Source organism: Danio aesculapii, chromosome 9 (assembly GCF_903798145.1).
Source record: "Danio aesculapii chromosome 9, fDanAes4.1, whole genome shotgun sequence".
Classification (NCBI taxonomy): Eukaryota; Metazoa; Chordata; class Actinopteri; order Cypriniformes; family Danionidae; genus Danio; species Danio aesculapii.
Window position 1 is genome coordinate 16,956,185 of NC_079443.1, and position 10,333 is coordinate 16,966,517.

At 38.2% G+C, this 10,333-nt stretch overlaps 1 long non-coding RNA gene across 1 annotated transcript; it reads left to right on the top strand.

The window, feature by feature from the left end:
• Window positions 1-322: 322 nt before the first annotated feature.
• Window positions 323-5,452, top strand: LOC130234827 (uncharacterized). Its single transcript, XR_008838336.1, has 5 exons — window positions 323-553; window positions 1,467-1,520; window positions 2,019-2,086; window positions 3,119-3,206; window positions 4,794-5,452. It is a non-coding gene; the product is annotated as an uncharacterized LOC130234827 (long non-coding RNA).
• The last annotated feature ends 4,881 nt before the right edge of the window (window positions 5,453-10,333 follow it).

A 10,333-nucleotide genomic window follows, 5' to 3' on the forward strand; every position in this document is an offset into this window, starting at 1 on the left:
AACAGCTGTGGGGCATTGTTGATAATTATAAATTAACGGGCATTGATAAGCGTTTGCGCAAAGATGAATTGAGAGCTTTGGTTAAGGGTAAATTAGTTGATTGTGGCATGTTAATTCAGTAAACTGTCTATTATTTAATTATAAGAAAACTGTATTTGGTAGGGATGACCAAAATATATATTGGACTGCGTTAAAAATCTCCGATATAAGCAGTCTGATGCGTTCTAAACTCCGTTACAGCTATTCTATCCAGCAGCGTCCAGAGCACCCAGTGTGCAAAGCCCATGTGACAACACTGCTTGCTAGCAAAGTCCCCTGATAGCAAAAGACTCCAGGGCGGATCCGCCCTCAAGTCGCCAGCTCCGCTATGCTGTCAGAATCAGTTTGGCCATTCGCAAACAATATGCCCCGCCTCCGAACGGCGGACTGTCAGTTCGTGGGCTCGCAACAGACCCTGGGCGGATGCGTTGATCTAACGCGCCCATTTCAACGGTCGCGGTCACAGAGTGTAGTCGCCAGAATGAAGCAGCAGGAGCCCGCAGATCGGAAAACGGTAAATATGTTTTATCTGTGCACTCATGTAATCATTATTGCTTTGTTTGATATTTTGTTTTATCCTGAAATGATTGATATTTCAAAATTACGCCAAGATAAGCTAAAGTTAGCTGTTCATTTGTATTTAGCATATTGCTACATTTGAGTAACATTAAAAATAGCTTTGGTAAATAACTTTGAGTAACGTTAAAGCTATTAGGACGGGATTTATTAGTGTGGGGGAGATTTAATTTCCTATTTGGTTTTTAATGCAGTAGTGAGCGCCTATTTTATCGTAATTTATCACCCCTTTCCTGCAAAATAGCGAGACAAGGCCTAACGCAGGGCTATTCAATTGGCGGCGCGCGGGCCGAATTTATAACTTACACCAAGGCTAACACGCACACGCACTGGTTTAACTATAATATCTATTATAGTTGCCTCCCTAATTGTTACGCAGTTTAAAACACAACATAAGAATGTGTCTGAATGTAGAATAATCCCACTTATACACTGCTTTTGTTGTGCTTTAAAATAAAACATTTGAATATGTTTGTAAAAAAAGCATATTGTACAATGCACTGATATTATTTAGTTTTAAAATACAACATAATAACATTTTAATGTAGAAAAAGCCAACGTGAGTGTCTTAAGGAGCTGAAATACAGCATATGAGCTCTTATGCTGTTGTTTCATCATTCATATTGCAAGTCATATCTCTCCGGCCCCTAGTTGGGATGCTTTTCATGAACTGGCCCCCTTGACAAACTAATTAATTAGCCCTGGCCTAACGTTTAGGCCTAAAGTTACTTTTTACACCCACCTCCATTTAGTTTGAGACTAGTTTTGTCTATATTTTGACAAATATATTCTATTAGATAATTATTTCAAATGATAATTTTGTGTTTCTCTCTCTCTCTGTATGTGTGCAGCTTACAGTTCATCCAAGTCCCTTGGAGGCCATTTCACCTTTTTCAACCATTTGGGTAATGTAAGATTAAAACAGTTTTGAAAGACAGCTATTTTGTTAAATAATGGCAATGGTATATATTACAACTTTTAACATGTAATAAATGTGCAATTGAAAAAGATTCATTCCAATATTTTGAGTTTAGAAAACCCACTTTTATCACAATACTTTGGATGTTGTACAGGATACTAGTTTGAGTTTATTTTGGTTTATGCTTACATTTTTACATTTATGCTTCTCCCCATGTTTTACATAATTCTTTCTTATACTAAATCATAACAAGATGCTGTGTGTGTTCTGTTGCAGCTTATTTTAGTTTATGCCTATATTTTTACATGTATGCTGCTCCTCCCTATGTTGCGTTCCAGATCATTATTTTATATCATAATAAAGTCATATTAAGATACTCTGTGTGTGTGTGTGTCTGTGTGTGTGTGTGTGTGTGTGTGTGTGTGTGTGTGTGTGTGTGTGTGTATGTGTGTGTGTGTGTGTGTTTGTGTGTTTTCTGTTGCAGCTTACAGTTCGTTCAAGTGCTGCCAATTTCTTGGGGGCCATTTCACCTTTATCAACCATTTGAGTAATGTAAGTTTTGAAAGACAGCTATTTTGTTAAATAATGGCAATGGTATATACTACAACTTTTAACATGTAATAAATGTGCAATTGAAAAAGATTCATTCCAATATTTTGAGTTTAGAAAACCCACTTTTATCACAATACTTTGGATGTTGTACAGGATACTAGTTTGAGTTTATTTTGGTTTATGCTTACATTTTTACATGCTTCTTAGGCCTGTCACAATAATCAATACTTGATTTATCGCACAACAAATGACCTCAATAATCTTTGATGATGCAATATATATCGCCCATACATAAAAACAATTCTAACAACATTTTAGCTGATTGTGCAACATCTCTATACTCGAGGTTTCAGTGTCAGTATGGTTAAAAAACACTATAGTATTTACCATAAATTACTATAGTATATTTTTATGCGGGTGTCTGACAGCTGAAAATAGATCTGCTAGCAGATATCGCAGCCTCTGTTACTTTTTACCTTGCACTTCTTTAACATTTATTATTTATTTGTTTACGAATGTTTTCACATTCTGGTTCCAATGAATCATTATTAAACTGTTAAAATGACTAATCAAATCAAACATTCTAAAGAATAAAATATTCATTGTTTTTTGAAAGAGTGTACTTGCATTATGCATAAATATATGTATGTGTGTGTGTGTGTGTGTGTGTGTGTGTGTATTTTTGTGTGTGTGTGTATGTAATTGTTTTGTTATTGTCATATAATAAGTGGCTTAAAATAATCTTCAATTGACAATAAAATAAGTATCGCAATATATTTTGGTGCAATACATCGTACAACAAAAAATAAATATCGTGACAGGCCTAATGCTTCTCCCCATGTTATGTTTTACATCATTATTTTTATACTAAATCATTGCAAGATGCTGTGTGTGTTCTGTTGCAGCTTATTTCGGTTTAAGCCTAAATTTTTACATATATGCTGCTCCTCCCTATGTAATGTTTCAAATCATTATTTCATATCATACAAAATCATATTAAGATACTGTGTGCATGTGTGTTTTCTGTTGCAGCTTACAGTTAATTCAGGTGTTGCCAGTCTGTTGGACCATTTCAGAATTGTTGTTGGAGTCATCTTACTATTTCAACTGCTAGAGTAAAGTAAGTTTTAATAGTTTTAAGTCTAAAGAGACAAGTTTTGGTTCTTTTCCATAACTTACTGGTTGTAATCTGTTTTGTGTTCCTGTAAAATTTCTTTTAGATGAAATGAATAGGAAAACTGCTCTTGTCTCTAGCTCTGCCTTAAGTAGGAGGACACATATAGATGTAGTTAAACGACTTTAACAAATTAGTGATGGCTGCACAAATTTGACTGACTTTCAGATGACAACAGAGAGGGACATTTTAGAATTTTTTACAGTGTTTTACTGTTAAAAGTTTTTTTTTGAATGTCAGTCTTAGGAGTGAAAAAACACATACTGTGTTAATAGGGTATATGCAGAGCTAGTGTTTAACTAGTGTTTAATAAACTTCCGGTGAACGGTTTATGTGACTTTTTTTCCATTTTATACGGTTCCTTTTACAGCATCGATGTTGCAATAAATTAAAATACAATCAGTTAAATAGACTTTGTCATTCATTTAGTTGCTCAAGCGTAAAATGAGACCAAAAAAAGAAAACAGACGCTGATTAAACGTGCTGATTTTGTAATGGCATACAGTTCACTGGAAGCACTTAGCCCAGGTTACTGACAAATTAAAATCCTTTTGCATACTTCTGCATATACCCTATTGTTAAAATGGTCTTCTAGTCAATCAGAAAGTCACATTGCTATGTCTATAATGAATAACCTGTGCTGTAAATTGAGCAGTTTTAGGTTTACTGTCAAATAAACGCAAATAGCTGTAGCTACAGTATCAAATTAAGGCCCTTAAAAGGTATTTAAAAGTCTTAATCACATTTTTACAAGGTCTAAAATTTTGTTTAAACGTTGTCCAAAGTGTTTGACTCCAAAAAGGCATAAATATACAGTTGAAGTCAGAATTATTTGCCCCCTTAGAATTTTTTTTTCTTGTTTAAATATTTCCCAAATGATGTTTAGCAGAGCAAAGAAATTTTCACAGTATGTCTGATAATATTTGTTCTTCTGGACAAAGTCTTGTTTGTTTTATTTCGGCTAGAATAAAAGCAGTTTTTACTTTTTTAAGACCAATTTAGGGTCAAAATTATTAGCCCCTTTAAGCCATTTTTTCCCCGTCAGTCTACAGAACAAACCATCGTTATACAATAACTTGCCTAATTACCCTAACCTGCCTAGTTAACCTAATTAACCTAGTTAAGCTTTTAAATGTCACTTTAAGCTGTATAGAAGTGTCTTGAAAAATATCTAGTCAAATATTATTTACTGTCATCATGGCAAAGATAAAATAAATCAGTTATTAGAGATGAGTTATTAAAACTATTATGTTTACAGATGTGTTAAAAAAAATCTGCTTTCCGTTAAACAGAAATTGGGGGGGAAAATGTGTATTTTTGAGACTGTTCTGGCAGAAGCAGGCAACTCGTACCTTTCAGCCAATCAAGTGAGAGCTGTTTTCAATGTCACAGTCCCTTTGCATTGAACTTTGAGTGTCTTACATTCAGAGATGTTGTTTATGTTCACACAGCTACATTACACATCAACTAAAGTTTACAATATCATATCATAGTGGACCACCCCTTTAAAGAATATCTGCTTGTGTGTTACAGGTGCTGTGAGAAAAAACCATGTCTCCCATGCCGCCACTGATGATTCATCTATTCATTCATTTTCTTTTCGGCTTAGTCTCTTTATTAATCCGCGGTCGCCACAGCGGAATGAACCACCAACTTATCCAGCATATGTTTTACACAGCGGATGCCCTTCCAGCTACAACCCATCTCTGGGAAACATCCATACACACTCATACACTACGGACAATTTAACCTACCCAATTCACCTGTAATGCATGTGTTTGGACTGTGGGGGAAACCAGAGCACCCGGAGCAAACCCACACAAACATGTGAAAAACATGTACCCTCCACACAGAAATGCCAACTGACCCAGCCAGGGCTCGAACCAGCGACTGGTGAGACGACAGCACTACCTACGTCTTGCTGTGAGACGACAGCACTACCTACTGCGTCGCCGCCACTAATGATGTCATTGTTTAACATGTGATACAATGGTTCAACCTGGCAGCAGACAGGGGAAGCTCAAGGAGTTTGCCCCACTGTCAGTATCTTGACTCAACAGTGAACTCTTTGAAATGGTCATTTAAAATAGTACCATTCTGTTCAGCAAAGTCTATAATTAATTCTGCTTTTAAATACTCTTTTTCATGTAGTAAAATGCTTTTATGAAGTAAAACAGTTAACGGTACAATTTTTTCATTGTGTTTTATTTGTTCTGTTCAGTGTATACATAGTACAACTTTGATAATAGGTCATTACTGACATATTTACCCTATTTAATTAATTATTTTTATAGTTTTTTGTGATTGGCTAAAAGGATTTATTTAGATTTAGACGTTTTGAGTGATTAAGACAGACATTTTAAATATCAAGCTTTTATTGTCTAATGTTCTATAGATTTTAGATATTTCTTTAGGTAGTTTTGCCCAGAATAGTTTTGAATTAGGAAACTCAAGGTATCAGCACCAAATTATCTACTAATGAACGGGTCTGGATCGGATCCGGATAAGCTACTTCATCAATGAGTCCGGGTCCAGATCGGATCCGGGCCGGATGAGCTAGTCTATCAGCGGGTCTGGATCGGATCCGAGCCGGATGAGCTAGTGTATCAACGGGTCCGGATCGGATCCGAGCCGGATGAGCTACTCTATCAGCGGGTCCGGATCGGATCCGGGCCGGATGAACAGCTTTATTAGCGGATACGGGTAAGGTCTGAAACGGGTCCGGATCGGATCCGGAATTCTTATCCGTTCCGGATCCGTTGCGGTGTGCAAGTGGACTCCATTACGGACCCGTTTTGCGTATCCGTCGCGGATCATGTCACACCTTCGCCGCGGATCCGTTCCGGAGTCATTTTGCTATCTGGGTCCCTTTAAGACTTACTGTAACATGCTCTTCACACTAAGTTATGGTGTATTACAATAGAAATCTACTGTGACGGTAGCACCCGCTGACGCGATCAACAACGGCACACGTCAAGCAATCATGTCAAGAAAGAATGGTATTACTTTCGGGCAGAAATAAAATTTCATTAGAGGCATTCCCATATTTAACTCTTCTTTAAAAAGCCCAGAAAGATAAAGTGCTCTGATAAACAGTGCCAGCTTTGCACATGAGTTAGCAGTTCTGTCTTTTACATTGTCGTACTTTTCCCATGTGGGAAATAGGGTGGAATATGTGCAACATATTATGCAAATAAAATGAATTTTGATGAATAAAATTATTCTTAAAAGTCACATTATTGTATGTGCTGTGGAGAAAAGGTGTGTTTCAATCCCGCTACTGCAAGTATATTTATGTTAAGGATAATATGTGCAATATATTTTATTATAAAATTAATAATGTTTTGTTTGGGAACATTGATACAGCCAAAATCTTCTTATGATACAAAAACAGATTAAATAGATCTGATCATGTAAATGTTTGCACTGACCATACTGCACATTTTTATTAACTTTACAATAACTTATAACAATAACTCCCTATTTCTGCTGCCCAGTGTGAAAAGATATTTTTCAGCTCGAAACGGGATAAAAAATACATTAAAGAGCCCATATTATACATGAAATAGGGTCATATTTAGGTTGTAAGGGTCTCCAACAACAGTCTAATATGCATGCAAGGTCATAAAACACTTTGATGGTCTTATAATCTGCATTTATTTTTACCTAATTATCCCAACGACTCCCATATGAATCGTTCAGCGATTCATTTGTTCCCAACCCCCTCCTCAGCGCGAAGCTAATCTGCGCTGATTGGACCGATGACAGCCTGCTGCGATTGCTCGACAGTGACAGGCTTCAGCACGAGACAGAGTGAAATGCCCAGCTGCTAATCAACTATATAAAAGTAGTCACAGTGCATACACGCTTCATAGTGTAAGACTTTTTTCACACACACAACCCTCCTCAGAAGAACTGGGGAGATCGACGCGAGTCTCTCTCTCTCCCTCTCCCTCTCTCTCTCTCTCTCTCACACACACACACACACAACGCTCCTCAGAAGAACTAGGGAAAGCGACGCGAGTCTCTCTCTCTCTCTCTCTCTCTTTCTCACACACACACACACACAACGCTCCTCAGAAAAACTAGGGAAAGCGACGCGAGTCTCTCTCTCTCTCTCACACACACACACACAACGCTCCTCAGAAGAACTAGGGAAAGCGACGCGAGTCTCTCTCTCTCTCTCTCTCTCTCTCTCTCTCTCTCTCTCTCTCTCTCTCTCTCTCTCTCTCTCTCTCTCTCTCTCTCTCTCTCTCTCTCACACACACACACACAACGCTCCTCAGAAGAACTAGGGAAAGTGACACGAGTCTCCTGTCTCCTAGCTTACGATTGATCGCCAGCAACGACAAACGGCAGTGGAACGCGAGCTCACAAAAGCCTTTAAAGTTAAATCCGTAAACAAAGCGGCACGCGTCGCGTTTTTAACGTGGCTTACATGTGATAAGAGAATATAAAGAGTAACCGCGTGTACTGTACCAGGTTAACAACTCATCTTTGGGTAGAGACTGTCAATATTATCCATCTGAGCACAGCGTGACTTCATTCGACCGGCGGCGTCTGTGTGTGTGTGTCTAGTGTTTTTTCTGTGTTCGTGGGCGGGGCCGCAGGTTTCAAATCTCCCTGGTTTGCGCGAGTAACTACTGGCGAGGCTTGTGTTTCGTGGCTGCGTCATCGCGAAACACCTAATGACTCGTTATCAAGGCGACTCGTTTGAAGCACTATGAGTCGACTCTTTTATAGATGAATCAATAGTTTTAAACACTGTACACTTACAGATTTAAGCCTTAGCTGGATATTTCACTTCACTTAGAGCTGTGTTACACACTACATGGAAGGGCATTTTCAAAAACCCATAATATGGGCTCTTTAAAGAGCCCATATTATACGTGAAATAGGGTCATATTTAGGTTGTAAGGGTCTCCAACAACAGTCTAATATGCATGCAAGGTCATAAAACACTTTGATGGTCTTATAATCTGCATTTATTTTTACCTAATTATCCCAACGACTCCCATATGAATCGTTCAGCGATTCATTTGTTCCCAACCCCCTCCTCAGCGCGAAGCTAATCTGCGCTGATTGGACCGATGACAGCCTGCTGCGATTGGTCGACAGTGACAGGCTTCAGCACGAGACAGAGTGAAATGCCCAGCTGCTAATCAACTATATAAAAGTAGTCACAGTGCACACGCGCTTCATAGTGTAAGGCTTTTTTCACACACACACACACACACACACAACCCTCCTCAGAAGAACTGGGGAGATCGACGCGAGTCTCTCTCTCTCCCTCTCCCTCTGTCTCTCTCACACACACACACAACGCTCCTCAGAAGAACTAGGGAAAGCGACGCGAGTCTCTCTCTCTCTCTTTCTCACACACACACACACACAACGCTCCTCAGAAAAACTAGGGAAAGCGACGCGAGTCTCTCTCTCTCTCTCACACACACACACAACGCTCCTCAGAAGAACTAGGGAAAGCGACGCGAGTCTCTCTCTCTCTCTCTCTCTCTCTCTCTCTCACACACACACACACACACACAACGCTCCTCAGAAGAACTAGGGAAAGTGACACGAGTCTCCTGTCTCCTAGCTTACGATCGATCGCCATAGCAACGACAAACGGCAGTGGAACGCGAGCTCACAAAAGCCTTTAACGTTAAATCCGTAAACAAAGCGGCACGCGTCGCGTTTTTAACGTGGCTTACATGTGATAAGAGAATATAAAGAGTAACCGCGTGTACTGTACCAGGTTAACAACTCATCTTTGGGTAGAGACCGTCAATATTATCCATCTGAGCACAGCGTGACTTCATTCGACCGGCGGCGTCTGTGTGTGTGTGTCTAGTGTTTTTTCTGTGTTAGTGGGCGGGGCCGCAGGTTTCAAATCTCCCTGGTTTGCGCGCGTAACTACTGGCGAGGCTTGTGTTTCGTGGCTGCGTCATCGCGAAACACCTAATGACTCGTTATCAAGGCGACTCGTTTGAAGCACTATGAGTCGACTCTTTTATAGATGAATCAATAGTTTTAAACACTGTACACTTACAGATTTAAGCCTTAGCTGGATATTTCACTTCACTTAGAGCTGTGTTACACACTACATGGAAGGGCATTTTCAAAAACCCATAATATGGGCTCTTTAAGAAGCTGTATGTGAAATTGAAACTTTGGACACTCAACCGTTAGCAGTTGGTCAGTTAACAATATTTTTTTTTCCTTGTTTCTGCTCTCAGCTGTTTCTATTATTCTATTATTATTTACCATTTGCTGATGGTAAAATTTAAATAACTGAAGTGACCTTTAATTCTTATTTTGCAATTAATAAAATATATTTTTGTTTATTCTATTAAGATTTTTTCAGGGTCTTAATATTTATTCTTTAATTCTTTTTTATATATTCTTATGTAAAAGGTTCACAATTATGCAACCAATAGTTAATAAATTGGTCGTTTTTTTTTTTCCATACTCATTGTTGCTGACTTTTGTTCTCAGTTTGATCTAGCCGTTCATACATTCCACTCAACAAAATAGGTAAAAGTAAAGTATTCATGATTTGTGCTGATTATTGTATCGGATATATATCGGTATCGGTTCGTACAGAAGGCTGCAATATCGGTATCGTATTGGAAGTTAAAACGTCCCTAGCATTTGGACCTTCAACTCTGTTGTCCTACATTACCCTAAATGCGATCTGCATTTATGATATAATATCTAAACAACTTCAAAGTGATTAATTAACTTGACAGGTAAAGAGTGCATAACATGTATTTATGAATTATCTTTTTGTTTTACATGCAAATTCGCTTCCAGAGAAAAGGTAAGGATCTACATTTATTTTTTAAAAATATTTTGTGTGCTTTCAGCATACACTTCTTCTTGGACACCATCATATTTGTTTCTTTTTGTATAGAGGCTAATTCACTTTTATTAATCTTCAATGGCCAGCCCTTCATTAAAGCTTATAAATTCAAAGACATTACAGCTCAACTTACTTATGGAGAATATATAATGTCCTAAATAAATAAATTTTAATGAACAGTGTTGCAGCTTGTCGTAGATTAATGTTGATC